Source organism: Hyperolius riggenbachi, chromosome 5 (genome assembly GCF_040937935.1).
Source record: "Hyperolius riggenbachi isolate aHypRig1 chromosome 5, aHypRig1.pri, whole genome shotgun sequence".
Classification (NCBI taxonomy): domain Eukaryota; kingdom Metazoa; phylum Chordata; class Amphibia; order Anura; family Hyperoliidae; genus Hyperolius; species Hyperolius riggenbachi.
Window position 1 is genome coordinate 148,180,649 of NC_090650.1, and position 16,340 is coordinate 148,196,988.

The 16,340-nt window shown below is 46.5% G+C and overlaps 1 protein-coding gene across 5 annotated transcripts in view; it reads right to left on the reverse strand.

The window, feature by feature from the left end:
• The window catches only part of BLVRA (biliverdin reductase A), a 73,581-nt gene extending 71,883 nt beyond the window's left edge, over nucleotides 1–1,698 (reverse strand). The window contains exon 1 of one of the 5 annotated variants that reach the window (XM_068236354.1): nucleotides 1,636–1,698. The gene's annotated coding sequence lies outside the window, so the exon portion shown is untranslated. The other 4 variants (XM_068236356.1, XM_068236353.1, XM_068236352.1 and 1 more) reach the window with 4 other exon arrangements.
• Between the last annotated feature and the right edge of the window lie 14,642 nt (nucleotides 1,699–16,340).

Genomic DNA, 16,340 nt, shown 5'->3' on the forward strand with positions numbered 1-16,340 from the left:
GGTGTGTATAAGCCGTAGGCTGTGTTTCCACAAGAATATTACGTTTCACATTTGTTTTTCCATATGCAAATTCTCATGTTAATTTATGTGTTTAGCATATCTGACAATCATTACATGTAATTGCATGGTGCAAAAATCTGCAGTGAGCTAAAAATTTTTTATCATAACAGATAACAAAAAGCATGCATTCAATGTAAATAATGCCATTGACATTGTATTGCTTTCATAATAATACAAATTTCCACACTGCAAATTCACACTCAGTGAAAATAGGCCCATATGGATACAATCACACTGCAGCGGTTGCGATTTCAATCAATCGCAAACACGCTGCATGCAGCGTTGTCGGGGAGATTGCTCTGAGATTCTCATTCTATTGAACAGGAATCACAAGCACAAACCGCGCTGAATCACAAGATTTTGCCTGCAAATTGCGATTGTGGAGCCGAATGCGATCACAGGCAAAGCGCTAAGTGTGAACCGGCCCTAATATCAACAGATTACATGCAGATTCAATCAAACTGATCAAAATTGGTGTGTGTATGGCAAGCTTTAGATTTTTGGCTTACTTGGGAGATAAAATGAAGGCTAGTTAAAGGAAACCTGTAATGACTTAAAAAAAAAAAATTCACTTACCTGCGATCTGCCAGCCCCCTGTGCCGTCTCTGAACGATCCTCCGGTCCCCTGCCGTGGCTGAGTTTCACTGTCCCAAGTCAATGGCTACTGCGCCCACACAGCCCTGGTCACGTACATCCTCGTTCATATTCCACTCGCTGGGAGCATCCTGCGCAGGTGAGGTGGCTGTGAATTTGCAAGTCAGCGATAACAAAATTTAGCAGCAACAATGGACCAGAGGACAGGGCCGGGCCGAGGCATAGGCTGGAGAGGCTCCAGCCTCAGGGCGCAGTGTAGGATAGGGCGTACAATTAATTCAGGTGTCATTCCTAATTGTGTATAAAGCAGAAAGAAATAAGAAAAGGGGATAGATAGCAGTGACTGCAAGCCAGATAACTAGATATTAAGGTGTTGGGGAGGTTGTAGGCCCTGTGGCCCTCTTAGTCTAATAGCAATCAGTGTGTGACGGCTGGGGTGGGAGGGATGGAGGGACGCACTTTGGTGTCTCAGCCTTGGGTGCTGGAGGACCTTGTCCCTGCTCTGCCAGAGGATCATTCAGAGACGGCACAGGGAAACTGCAGGAGGCTGGCAGAAGCCCCAGGAAAGTGACATTTTTTTTTAGTCAATACAGGTTTTCTTTAATTCAGCAATGACAGGAACCAAATGTGAACATCACAAACAGAACTCAAAGGCTTATGAGCAGAACAGGTTGTCCCCATTATGGTGCTATCATGATAGTTACCTACAGTTGTATTTGGCTACTATGCTTCAATCCACGCTTGCTAGCTTCTGTGTGATAGGTCCCAGACAAAACGCTTCTTTGACAGGACATGTCACAGACTACATACTCCAGCCTGTTCTACAAGCTGAAGGGAGGAGGGGTGAGAAAGGGGGAGGAGGCAGGAGGGAGAGAAACACACCGTGTGTGTAATTCCTTTTTATTCACGGACTGTCTATAAATCTACTCACAGTTGGCAACACTGAGAGGTTTACGACATGCTTGTATTTTGATGCTTTACCGCATTTCCATAGGACACTGGTAGAGACACTGGCTCCCGTCTGCCCTTGAAACGAGCACGTTTGGCTTTGCTCTGGGAGCCAATTGCTGCTCTCTCATCCCGCCCATCTAGTGATGTAGCTCCCTTTCCACTTTCCCTGAGAGAGAATGAGAAGGTAGGCTGGGTGTCACGTCACTAGCTGGGCGGGCATGAGTGAGGGTTGTCATTATTAGAATATAACAATGTTTCTGCAGCTACAAATAAATAATGTGGTCATATGGCAAGTGATGTTCTCTGTCTCCTGCCAGCTGTCCTGCCTAATTTTTGCAATGTGTCGCAAAAGCACAACCATGCTGGCAAAGTTCCTTTCCACTTATAAGAAAACTGCAGATAAGGACATCCTGCCAATAAAGCTTTATTGGATTGGATTACCTCTAATGCTAGGTACACACGATACAATTTTCTGACAGATTTACCTGCCAGATCAATTTTTTCCAACATGTCAGATCTGAATTTCGATCGATTTTCCAATTGATTTTCGTTCACTTTTATGGAAATCTATCGGAAAATCGATCAAAATTCAGATAGGACATGTTGGAAAAAAATCGATCTGGCAAGTAAATCTGCCAGAAAATTGTATCATGTGTACCTAGCATAAAAGCTGTATGGAGCTAATGGGTGGGGTAGTGTAACAATGTGTCAGCAAAAACACTAATATCTGATTAAGTGGTGATCTGCAGTATCACCACCAATGCAGATATATAGGCAAGCAATCAGTATCTTACTGATAGTAGATCAGCGGTAGGCTTACTAACACAATCAGTACTTTAATAAGAGTGATCACAGGTGATTAGTGCACAGTATACAGGAGTACTCCTATGTGATAGCCCCCCGGCTGTAGGGACTATCACTAACAGAATGGTCGTACAGGCAAAGTCGGTAAGGATCGGTCAGCAACAGTACAAAATTGTGAGGCTAATCGTAGTCAAAGAGGAAGCGGAGGTCGGCAACAGGTCGGACAGATAAGGTACAGAATCAAGAGGCACAAATCAGAATCAAAAGTACAGGCAGGAAATCGGCAACAGATCAGATAGCTAAGTACAGAATCAGGAGGCAGAAATTGTAGTCAGAAATTCAAGCAGAGGGTCATACACAATAACTCAACAATATCTTTCAATTACAGTTATAGCTATCAAAGGTCTGAGCACTAACACAAAGTATTCGCAACAGTAGACAAGGAGCAACTGACAGCCAGCTCCTTTTATGATGAGGATCACTCAGCAGAGCCGCCCAGAAGCCCAGCGAATCAGGAGAGAGATCTGGAGAGATAAAGGTCCTGCCGCTGGGCGCACGTGCGCAGCCCCATCTCTATGCGCGGCTGAAGGACCTATGTGAAATGACTGAGCGGCGGGGAACGCCGCTGGCTGGTATGCGGAAGCGGCAGACACGCCGCTCTCCTCCACGGCGGTATCCCCGCCGCATGTTACAGTACCCCCCCTTGAGGAGTGGACTCCGGACACTTCTTACAAGGCTTCTCGGGATGTGCCTCATGAAAGTTCCGTCTCAATTCCTCAGCATGAATGCGATGACTCGGCACCCAAGATCTCTCCTTAGGCCCATACCCCTTCCAATGAACTAGATACTGAACCGAGTTGCGCACCCACCGAGAATCCAAAATCCGCTCAATCTCGTACTCAGGCTCTCCATCAATGACCACGGGGGGGGGGGGGGGGGGGGAGGGAATCCACATGCACAGCCAGTTTTAATAAGGACACATGGAAAGACTTTACACCTCTCACACTAGATGGTAGTGTGATGACATAAGTCACATCATTGATCTTTTTGGATACAGGGTATGGGCCTATAAATCAGGCTCCCAACTTCGCTGAGGGTTGTTTCAGCGCCAGATGCCGAGTGGAAACCCATACCAAATCCCCTGGCACAAATTCCCACTCTATCAAACGTTTCCTATCCGCCTGCCTCTTCTGGGTAAGGAAAGCCTTTTCCACATTATTTTTGACTTTAGCCCAAATCTCCTTCAAGGATCCCTGCCAAACTTCCAGGGCAGGGAACGGAGAAGATGCCACTGGCAACGGGGAGAACTTAGGAGCTCTCCCCGAGACCACCTGGAAGGGTGAAAAGCCTGATGAAGTGCTCTTCAAATTGTTGTGCGCAAGTTCTTCGAAGGGCAAAAACTTTGCCTATTCCAACTGAGCATCAGCCACATAGCACCTAAGGAATTGTTCCAAAGACTGATTAACCCTTTCAGTTTGACTATTGGTTTGTGGGTGGTAGCCAGATGAAAATGACAGATTCATACCTAAGTGATGACAAAAGGCTCGCCAGAACCTAGATACAAACTGGACTCCCCTATCTGAGACCACATTTTCTGGTATGCCATGTAAACGAAAAATGTGCTGCATGAAGAGACCTGCCAGTTCTTGAGCAGAGGGGAGTCCGTCTAGGAGAATAAAATGAGCCATTTTGCTGAATCTGTCAACTACCACCCAGATAACCGTCTTTCCTTCTGACCTAGGGAGTTCGCCCACAAAGTCCATCGAGATGTGGGTCCATGGTTCCTCAGAAACTGGCAAAGACTGAAGGGTGCCCGTTGGAGCCTGTCTAGACGGTTTATTTCTAGCACAGACTGAGCAATCTTTGACAAACTCCCTACAGTCCAGGGCCAGAGACGGCCACCAAACATACCTAGACAGCAGATCCTGCGACCTTGCAACCACGGGATGCCCTGCATTTTTATGAGCGTGGAACAACTGCAGAATCTGCAAACGTAAGGGCAATGGTACAAACAAAACCCCATCGGGTTTCTCCTTGGGGACGTCCTGTTGATAAGGCTTTAATGCAAGTGACCAGTCTTCCCATGTCTCAGTGGCTGCTACAACCACCCTCTCAGGCAGAATGTTTTCGGGGATTGGTGGCTGTACTGTTTCAGGCTCAAAACATCTAGACAAAGCATCAGCCTTGATGTTTTTACTTCCAGGCTTATAGGTAATTATGAAACTGAATCTCGAAAAGAATAACGACCAACGAGCCTGTTGGGGGCTGAGCCTCTTGGCCCCCTCAATGTATTCTAAATTTTTATTGTCGGTGTAGACCGTGATCACATGCTTTGCTCCCTCGAGCCAATGCCGCCACTCCTCGAACGCAAGTTTGATAGCCAGTAATTCTCGATTTCCAATATCGTAATTTCTCTCGGCTGGAGAGAATTTACATTAAAAAAAAAGCACAAGGATGCAATCTGCCTTGGAGACCCGAGTGCTGAGACAGTACAGCCCCAACCCCTATCTCTGATGCATCCACTTCCACTATAAAGGGGCAAGAGACATCCACATGTCGCAAAATAGGGGCGGAGAAAAACATACTTTTCAAAGATGAGCAGGCAGAATGCGCTTCTTCAGACCAGTTGTAAGTGTCCGCCCCTTTTTTGGTGAGGTCAGTGAGAGGTGATACCACAGATGAGAATCCTTTAATAAATTTTCTATAGTAGTTGGCGAAACTAGAAACCTTTGGAGTGCCTTCAGCCCTGCGGGCTGTGGCCACTGCAAGACACCAGACACCTTCTTGGGATCCATGGAGAGCCCAGAAGGAACTTCAGACACCTCGAAAAGGCATTTTTCGAGTTTAGCATACAGGTAGTTCTGTCTGAGCTTCTCCAAGACAAACTTTACATGTTTCCTGTGTTCAGACAAATTTCGTGAGTAAATTAAAATGTCGTCGAGATAGACTAGAACAAAATGCCCCAGAACCTCTCTGAAAATCTCATTAATCAACTCCTGGAAAACGGCAGGCGCATTACACAGCCCGAAGGGCATGACCAAGTACTCGTAGTGCCCATCGGGCGTGTTAAAGGCCGTCTTCCATTCGTCACCCACCCTGATGCATACCAGGTTGTATGCCCCTCTCAGATCTAGCTTAGAGAAGATACCTGCATCAGTAATTTGGGAAAACAGATCATCAATCAAAGGGAGTGGATAATGATTTTTTTATGGTAATTTTATTCAGCTCCCTATAATCAATACACGGGCGAAGCCCACTGTCCTTTTTCTGAGCAAAAAAAGAATCCTGCTCCGGCCAGAGACTTAGAAGGACGGATAAAACCCTTGGCCAAGTTTTCTATAATGTAATCCTGCATGGCGAGTTTTTCTGGACCAGAAAGGTTATATAAATGACCTCTAGAGGGCATACAACCTGGTCTTAATTCAATGGGGCAGTCAAAACTCCTGTGAGGAGGAAGTTTGTCTGCTGACTTGGGACAGAATACATCGGCAAAGTCAGCATACTGTGGGGATACACCCTCGATCTGAACCTTGGTGGCACATACAGCAACTCCATACAATGCTGATGGCAGAAGGGAGACCAGCTAGACAATTGGCCGGAACTCCAGTCTATCCGAGGGGAGTGTTTCTTTAACCATGGCATACCAAGAATCACGGTAGAAGTGGCCATCTTGAGTACAAAAAATCATAATCTTTCCTTGTGTAATACCCCCACATGACATAAGAGAGCTGGAGTCTGAGAGAGAGCCTGCCTGCCTTGTAATGGGGAGTCATCAATTGCCATGACGAAGATCTGCCTGTCTAAAGGAACAAGAGGTATCCCCTATTTCTTAATGAAATCAAAATCAATAAAATTGGCCTCAGAACCCGAGTCTATAAATGCCTGGGTAGACAAAACTTGGTCTTCCCAGGTAATAGAACAAGGGAGCAATTAACGTTTATCAGGTAGAGGTAAAGCTGGCTCGCCTAGGGTAGTACCTCTAGCTACGCCTAGGCGGCAGAGTTTTTCGACCTCTTAGGACAGTTTTGTATTATATGTCCCTTTTCGGCACAGTATAGGCAGAGGCCCTCCTTTCGTCTCCGGGTTTTCTCTACCTCAGATAATCTGGAGTGACCGATTTGTATCGGCTCATCCTGAGGAGGAGAAGGAGGGGACAAAGAGAGGGGAACAGTTTTAACAGATAGTTTACCCCGAGTTTGCTTTTGATACCGGATGCGGCGATCAATTTTAACTGCCAGTGCTATTGCCTCAACCACTGTTTTAGGCTCTGGGTGGCTGAGCATTACGTCAGACACTGGGTCTGATAAGCCGGTTAAAAAACAATCCGGTAAAGCAAACTGTCCCCACCTAGCCCACACAGCCCACCTTCTGAATTCAGTGGCATAGGTCTCTACTGTATTATGTCCCTGCTGGAGGATCTTCAGTTTCCTCTCAGCAGTCACTGCGATATCTGGATCATCATAGATTATCGCCATCGTTTTAAAAAATTCTTGCACCGAGGACAGGGCCTCATGACCACTAGGAAGACTGTAAGCCCATGTCTGAGAGTCCCCAGATAACAATGTCTTGATAAAGGTTATCTTTTGGCTCTCAGAACCTGAAGATACAGGCCTCATCTCAAAATACGAAAGACATCGGTTTCTGAAGTTTCGGAAATCAGACTTATGCCCTGAGAATTTTTCTGGCATGGGCATTCTAGGCTCTACGACTGGAGGGAACTGCACTGGTGCGTTTGCAGTCTGGAGGGTCCGAACAACCTCAGACAGCTGAGTGATCTGTGGCTGTTGGGTATTGACCGTTACGGTTAAATTGTTCACCGCTGTGGTCAAGGCCTCAACCTGGCTACGCAGTGCGTCCATAGACATTGTGGTCTGCTGTTATGTAACAATGTGTCAGCAAAAACACTAATATCTGATTAACAGCAGCACTTTTTTTTTTCAAATCATGTAGCGAGCCCAGGGCTCGCTACATGATAGCCGCTGAGCAGCGGCAGCTCTGCAGCCACTCCGATCGCTTCCGGCGATCGGAGTAAGCAGGAAATCCCGTTCAGAACGGGATTTCCTGCAGGGCTTCCCCGGTCCCCCGGTCGCCACGGGACGTCACAGGGAATCCCGATCCACCCCTCAGCGCTGCCTGGCCCTGATTGGCCAGGCTGCGCAGGGGTCGGGGGGGAGGCGGCTCGGCGGGGCGGATTGCGGCGGATCGGTGGCGATCGGAAGTTACAAGCAGCTAGCAAAGTGCTAGCTGCTTGTAACAAAAAAAAATTATGCAAATCGGCCCAGCGGGGCCTGAGAAATCCTCCTGCGCAGGTTACCCCGAGCTGAGCTCGGGATAACCGGCAAGGAGGTTAAGTGGTGATCTGCAGTATCACCACCAATGCAGATATATAGGCAAGCAATCAGTATCTTACTGATAGTAGATCAGCGGTAGGCTTACTAACACAATCAGTACTTTAATAAGAGTGATCACAGGTGATTAGTGCACAGTATACAGGAGTACTCCTATGTGATAGCCCCCCGGCTGTAGGGACTATCACTAACAGAATGGTCGTACAGGCAAAGTCGGTAAGGATCCTTCAGCAACAGTACAAAATCGTGAGGCTAATCGTAGTCAAAGAGGAAGCGGAGGTCGGCAACAGGTCGGACAGATAAGGTACAGAATCAAGAGGCACAAATCAGAATCAAAAGTACAGGCAGGAAATCGTCAACAGATCAGATAGCTTAGTACAGAATCAGGAGGCAGAAATCGTAGTCAGAAATTCGAGCAGAGGGTCATACACAATAAATCAACAATATCTTTCAATTACAGTTATAGCTATCAAAGGTCTGAGCGCTAACACGAAGTATTCGCAACAGCAGACAAGGAGCTCCTTTTATGCTGAGGATCACTCAGCAGAGCCGCCCAGAAGCCCAGCGAATCAGGAGGCCTCATGAGGTCAGCTGATCTGAGAGTCAGCTGACCCTCCTCCTGGAGAGATAAAGGTCCTGCCGCTGGGCGCGCGTGAGCAGCCCCTTCTCTATGCGCGGCTGAAGGACCTATGTGAAATGACTGAGCGGCGGGAAACGCCGCTGGCTGGTATGCGGAAGCGGCGGACACGCCGCTCTCTGCCGCTGCGGTATCCCCGCCGCATGTTACAGGTAGATTCCTGTGCAAACCGAGTCTCCATGCTAAGAGCTGGAAAAACAAATCCTCACTGCAAACAAGTAAAGTGAGCTTGAACTTAAAGGATACTCGAAGTGACATGTGACATGATGAGATAGACATGGGTATGTATAGTGCCAAGCACACTAATAACTATGCTGTGTTTATTTTATTTTTTCTCTGCCTGAAAGAGTTAAATATCAGGTATGTAAGTGGCTGACTCAGTCCTGACAGGAAGTGACTACAGTGTGACCCTCACTGATAAGAAATTCCAACTATAAAACACTTTCCTAGCAGAAAATGGCTTCTGAGAGAAGGAAAGAGATAAAAAGGGTCAATAGTTCATAGGTTTTAGCTCTGGCATACTTCAATGAACATGTCATTGAGCAAAAACAATAACAGTTATAACTTAAAAAGTAAATTTAAACATAAAATAAAACTGTGGAATATCTTAAAAAGTAATTTTTAGGAGAAGGAAGATAAATACAATTGTTTATTTCATTAGTTTATTTTTGCCTTGGGTTTCCTTTAAGCCTAAAGGGAACCTGAAGTGAGGGGTATACGGAGGCTGCTTTTTCGATAGTAGTAAAAAAGGGCACACTTGACCAGTGGACTAATTGGGCTATACCATGGGCGCCAGTAGAAAATATTGGTTTGAGTGCCACAGCAGAAACTTGGGTGCCCGGTATATAATCTCTTGAGGACCCCAGGCTTACACCCCCCTAGCTTTAACGTTTTTTGAATGGCTATACAACTTAGCACCCTTTTCTTCCCACCAACAGAGCTTTCTGTTGGTAAGATCTGATCGCTGCTGCCGTGTGTTGTTTTTTTTTTTTTTTTTTTTTAAAAGAAAAGGTTTTTTTTATTTTTATATACCCCCCCCCCCCCCCCCCCCCCAAATTGGCACTACACTAATGGTACGTACACACTTGCCACTATGGTCGTTTGAGACAGCAGATTAAAGATCGGTCTGCCGACAATCGGGTAAAGAACTTTACCAAACAATTATTAAGTACAATGACAAACGAACGATATCGGCACGATGAGAAAATCCAACAGGACTGATCATATTGAACGACAATCGTTACAAAACTATAGTGTGTACAGTTATCTGCCGAGCACGATCATTACAAGGGCCAATGTGTCTGCGTTGGATTCTGCCCAGCTTCCATACATCCTGTGTAGCGCGGCCCACAACGATTGTTACATTATAAATTTCAAGTTAACTATCATATATTCTTATCTATTGTAACCCCATGTTTGATTTTTTTTTTTATTTTATATAAATATGTACACAACATTTCCCTCTGATCGTTCTTTTCTGCGAGAACGATCGTTAATATGTGTATGATGATTGCTGCATCCCATCGTTGCATTCCAATCGTTCCAATACTATGGAACTCCCTACCTCCACCCATTAGACCAGCCCCCTCCTTCAACATCTTCAAGAAGGCCCTCAAAACTCACCTTTTCACTTTGACCAACTACCCCTCACAAGTGCTCTAAACCCACAGCTGAACTCTGGTCCCCTACCTTTCGTGTCCCTACCTCTCCCTCTAGATCAGGGGTCTCAAACTCAATTTACCTGGGGGCCGCAGGAGGCAAAGTCAGGATGAGGCTGGGCCGCATAAGGGATTTCACAAAAAAAGTCAATCAGCAGCTACCGCCCCCTCCCCCCGATCCCTTGCATTGATTTTTATTTCATAATCAAATTCACACTGAAGCGAACTATTTTGCCTATTTTACCTTATAGTTTGCTTCAGTGCTCCCATTACAAGTAATCCGCCGCGTCCCCGCCACAAAACGAGGGCTGCCTCTCCCCACCCCTCTCTGTGAAGGAAGAGTGAGATGGGTGGGCAGAGGCGGCGATGCGCCGCATTGACGTCACGAGGGGCAGAGCTGAAGCTGAAGGCTCTGCCCCTTCCAGGAAATGCCGGCGGATTGCCCCCAGGGCGATTTGGGGGCTCTGCAGCCCTCGTTTAATGGCGGGGATGCGGTGGATTACTTGGGAGCACTGAAGCGAACTATAAGGAAGCTTTTGCCGGCGGGGGCCACAAAATATTGTATCGAGGGCCGCAAATGGCCCGCGGGCCGCGAGTTTGAGACCCCTGCTCTAGATTGTAAGCCTTTGGGCAGGGTCCTCCTCCTTTTGTGTCCTACCTAATCAGAATCAGTTTTATTTCGCCAAGTACAGCAGGGCTGTACTCGGAATTATTTGTGGTACACATGGCATAGGCATAGTATAGGAAGACCAGGGGTGCAGCTAAGGTTTTTGTGGCCCCAAGCGGACTGTAGCAAGAGGCCCTATCCTGCGGCGCGCGAAGCGCGCCGCGGCGAAAAATGGGTGTGGCTATCCCGCATAAGTGGGCGTGGCCATGACATGTGGGTGGAGCAGGAGGGCGGATTGGGGCGGGGCTGTTTGCGGGGAAAAAATGGATGTTGGGGTGATTGAGGCGCGCGTAGCACGCCGAAAGATTGGCGCGGCCATGACATTGTATGGGCGAAGCTTAACCGTAGCACAGCAAATATAGCCAACTATGACCATTAAATAATAAATGCAGCAACAGTTACCCCAGACACCAGAAAATAAAAACGCAATTTGGGCCACATTTCAGCAGAAATCAAACGCAATTAGGGCACATTTTCAGCAGAAATCAAACGCAATTAGGGCACATTTTCAGCCGAAATCAAACGCAATTAGGGCACATTTTCAGCAGAAATCAAACGCAATTAGGGCAGAGTTCAGCAGAAATCAAACGCAATTAGGGCCACATTTTCAGCAGATATCAAACGCATTTAGGGCACAGTTCAGCAGAAATCAATCGCAATTAGGGCCACATTTTCAGCAGATATCAAACGCATTTAGGGCACAGTTCAGCAGAAATCAATCGCAATTAGGGCCACATTTTCAGCAGATATCAAACGCATTTAGGGCACAGTTCAGCAGAAATCAATCGCAATTAGGGCCACATTTTCAGCAGATATCAAACGCATTTAGGGCACAGTTCAGCAGAAATCAATCGCAATTAGGGCCACATTTTCAGCAGATATCAAACGCATTTAGGGCACAGTTCAGCAGAAATCAATCGCAATTAGGGCCACATTTTCAGCAGATATCAAACGCATTTAGGGCACAGTTCAGCAGAAATCAATCGCAATTAGGGCCACATTTTCAGCAGATATCAAACGCATTTAGGGCACAGTTTAGCAGAAATCAATCGCAATTAGGGCCACATTTTCAGCAGATATCAAACGCAATTAGGGCACAGTTCAGCAGAAATCAATCGCAATTAGGGCCACATTTTCAGCAGATATCAAACGCAATTAGGGCACAGTTCAGCAGAAATCAATCGCAATTAGGGCCACATTTTCAGCAGATATCAAACGCAATTAGGGCACAGTTCAGCAGAAATCAATCGCAATTAGGGCCACATTTTCAGCAGATATCAAATGCAATTAGGGCACAGTTCAGCAGAAATCAATCGCAAATTCGCAATTAGGGCTGCGGCTGCAAAAAGAAAAGAATTTACTCACCTGGCAGGCTGGCACTGGCAGAAGTCTTCTCTCCCTGGTCTCCTCTCCCGGCCGGCTTCTCAGGCGCGCAGTTCCCACGGAGCTCCCTTCCTGGCTTCCTCCTCCAATCTCCCGCGCTGATTCATGCAGGGCTACGGGTCGGGAAGATGGCCACCCGAAGCCCTGTACTGGAGACATAGTCTCCAGAGCAGGGCTTCGGCGGCGGCCATCTTCCTGTAGCCCTGCTCTGCTCTGCCAGCCCGGCGGGGCTGCGGGGAAAAAGTGACGTCACGCCGACGTCACGGAGCCGCCGAGGCCCCTAAGATTGTGAGGCCCCAAGCGACCGCTTGGTTCGCTTTATGCCTCGCGGCGCCCCTGAGGAAGACAAGACATACAACACAAACAGTTGGAATTACAGTAATGGTATAGGTCTGAACCTCGTTAGTAACAGATCCCAGTCATCAGTTAGTGTTCTTCCTGTCATGCAGGAACCGTCCAATACTAATAATAGTCATGACAATAATAGTAGTAATAATGATAATGATGATGGTGGCCCCCATACTGCCCAGGGCAGTGAGAACCAGGGCGGGCAGAGGTGAGAACTGGCTGGAAGGCCCCGCTAGGGCATGCCAGAAGGCGGGCCTGACGCTGGGAGTTTGGAGTTCAGCAGCCGAACCGCTTGGGGGAAGAAGGTGTTCTTCCGTCTGGAGGTTTTGCATGGTATAGTCCTGTAGCGGTGGCCAAATGGGAGGAGCTTGAAGTAGCGTCTGCCTGGGTGGGAGGGGTCACGGGAGATCACAGTGGCCCTCTTCATCATCCTAGCGGAGTGGAGGAGATCAAGTGGTGGAAGAGGAGACCCGATGATCCTCTCTGCGTCAGTTATGACTCTCTGTAGTTTGTATTTTTCACTGGCCGTTGCACCCATGTACCATACAATGATTGAGGAGCAAAGGATGGATTCTATGGTGGCAGTATAGAAGCTGGCCAGCAGCTTCCTGGGCATGCCGAATCTGTTTAGTTGGCGCAAGAAGAACAACCTCTGCTGAGATTTCTTCTGAATGTTGGTGGTGTTCTGCCCCCACTTCAGGTTGTTGGAAAAAGTCATGCCAAGGAACCGCACAGATGTCACCCTAGAGACTTCGGTACCCTCAATGAGGACAGGTGGGAGGGGGGGGGGGAGGATTTTTCCTGAAGTCCACGACTAGTTCAACGGTTTTAGCAGCGTTGAGTACTAGGTTGTTGTCTCTGTACCAGTTGCAGATTCTCTCTACTTCGCTGCGGTACTCATGCTCTCCGGAGCTGCCAATTAGGCCGATGATGGTGGTGTCGTCTGCAAATTTGATGGTTTTCAGAGTCCGTGGATGCAATGCAATTGTTGGTATATAGGGAGAACAATAGTGGTGACAATACACAGCCTTGTGGAGCCCCTGTGTTGGTGGTTCTGATGCTAGAGTAGCAGTTGCCGAATTTCACCTGTTGCGTTCTGTTTGTCAGGAAGTCCTTGATCCATGCTCGAAGGGAGGGATCTACTCCGAGCCGCGTCAGATTTGTGAGCAGGATGTCTGGGCAGATCGTGTTAAACGCTGAGCTGAAATCTAGGAACAGGATCCTGGCATAGGAGGCAGGGTTGTCTAGGTGCTCAGTGATGTATGCCAGGCTGGCATTGATGGCGTCCTCCACGGATCTATTTGCCCTATAAGCAAATTGGAGCTGGTCGAGGTGGGCGTTCGTTTGCTTCTTCAGATGAGCAAGGACCAGCCTGTCAAGGAGCTTCATAACATTGGAGGTTAGGGCCACTGGTCGAAAGTTGTTGTGCTCAGTGCTGCCTGTTTTTTTGGGGACTGGTACAATTACGGACCGCTTAAAAAACACGGAGGGACAGTACCGTCCGATAATGACCGCTCGAATAAGGAGGGTGAGCACAGGGGCTAGCTGATCGGCACAGGTTCTCAAGCAAATCGACGATACTCCATCTGGGCCAGAAGGCTTCCTGGGATTCAGCTTACGGAGGTGCCGGAGTACCTCTGGTTCGTAGACAGCGACAGGAGCCAGGGCACCGAATTCACTTTAAGAGGGGGGTCACCTTGGCCGTCGCTGTTTGGCCCACATGCTGGTTTGGTTGCTGCTCGAACCTGCAGTAGAACTCATGCATTGATTGCATCTATTTTCCCCTCTAACCACCCCCTGAGACACCCATCAATCACCTCCTGTCACCCCCCTAGCACTCCATTCCATCAGATCAGGCCCAATACAACCTGTCATCTAAAAGGCCACCCTGCTTATGACCGGTTCCACAAAATTCGCCCCCTCATAGACCACCTGTCATCAAAATTTGCAGATGCTTATACCCCTGAACAGTCATTTTGAGACATTTGGTTTCCAGACTACTCACGGTTTTGGGCCCGTAAAATGCCAGGGCAGTATAGGAACCCCACAAGTGACCCCTTTTTAGAAAAAAGACACCCCAAGGTATTCTGTTAGGTGTATGACGAGTTCATAGAAGATTTTATTTTTTGTCAAAAGTTAGTGGAAATTGATTTTTATTGTTTTTTCACAAAGTGTCATTTTTCACTAACTTGTGACAAAAAATAAAATCTTCTATGATCTCACCATACACCTAACGGAATACCTTGGGGTGTCTTCTTTCTAAAATGGGGTCACTTGTGAGGTTCCTATACTGCCCTGGCATTTTAGGGGCCCTAAACCGTGAGGAGTAGTCTAGAAAACAAATGCCTCAAAATGACCTGTGAATAGGACGTTGGGCCCCTTAGCGCACCTAGGCTGCAAAAAAGTGTCACACATGTGGTATTGCCGTACTCAGGAGAAGTAGTATAATGTGTTTTGGGGTGTATTTTTACACATACACATGCTGGGTGGGGGAAATCTCTCTGTAAATGGACAATTGTGTGTAAAAAAAATCAAAAAATTGTCATTTACAGAGATATTTCTCCCACCCAGCATGGGTATGTGTAAAAATACACCACAAAACACATTATACTACTTCTCCTGAGTACAGCGGTACCACATGTGTGGCACTTTTTTGCACCCTAAATGCGCTAAGGGGCCCAAAGTCCAATGAGCACCTTTAGTATTTCACAGGTCATTTTGCAACATTTGGTTTCAAGACTACTCCTCACAGTTTAGGGCCCCTAAATTGCCAGGGCAGTATAGGAACCCCACAAATGACCCCATTTTAGAAAGAAGACACCCAAAGGTATTCCGTTATGAGTATGGTGAGTTCATAGAAGATTTTAATTTTTGTCACAAGTTAGCCGAAAATGACACTTTGTGGAAAAAAAACTATTAAAATCAATTTCCGCTTACTTGTGACAAAAAATAAAATCTTCTATGAATTCACCATACTCCTAACGGAATACCTTGGGGTGCCTTCTTTCTAAAATGGGGTCATTTGTGGGGTTCCTATACTGCCCTGACATTTTAGGGGCCCTAAACCGGGAGGAGTAGTCTTGATACCAAATGTCGCAAAATGACCTGTGAAATCCTAAAGGTACTCATTGGACTTTGGGCCCTTTAGCGCAGTTAGGGTGCAAAAAAAGTGCCACACATGTGGTATCGCCGTACTCAGGAGAAGTAGTATAATGTGTTTTGGGGTGTATTTTTACACATACCCATGCTGAGTGGGAGAAATATCTCTGTAAATGGACAATTGTGTGTAAAAAAAAATCAAATAATTGCCATTTTGGAAAGTAGACCCTTCAAGGTATTCAGAGAGGAGCATAGTGAGTCCGTGGAAGATTTCATTTTTTTGTTGTTGCAAGTTAGAAGAAATGGAAACTTTTTTTTTGTCACAAAGTGTCATTTTCCGCTAACTTGTGACAAAAAATAAATTCTTCTATGAACTCACCATGCCTCTCAGAGAATACTTTGGGATGTCTTCTTTCCAAAATGGGGTCATTTGGGGGGTATTTATACTATGCTGGAATTTTAGCACCTCATGAAACATGACAGGTGGTCAGGAAAGTCGGAGATGCTTTAAAATGGGAAAATTCACTTTTGGCACCATAGTTTGTAAACGCTATAACTTTTACCCAAACCAATAAATATACACTGAATGGATTTTTTTTATCAAAGACATGTAGCACAATACATTTGGACAAAAATGTATACAGAAATTTTACTTTATTTGAAAAATGTCAGCACAGAAAGTAAAAAAAATCATTTTTTTTGACAAAATTCATGTCTTTATTGATGAATATAATAAAAACTAAAACTCACAGCAGCAATCAAATAGCACCAAAAGAAAGCTGTGTTAGTGA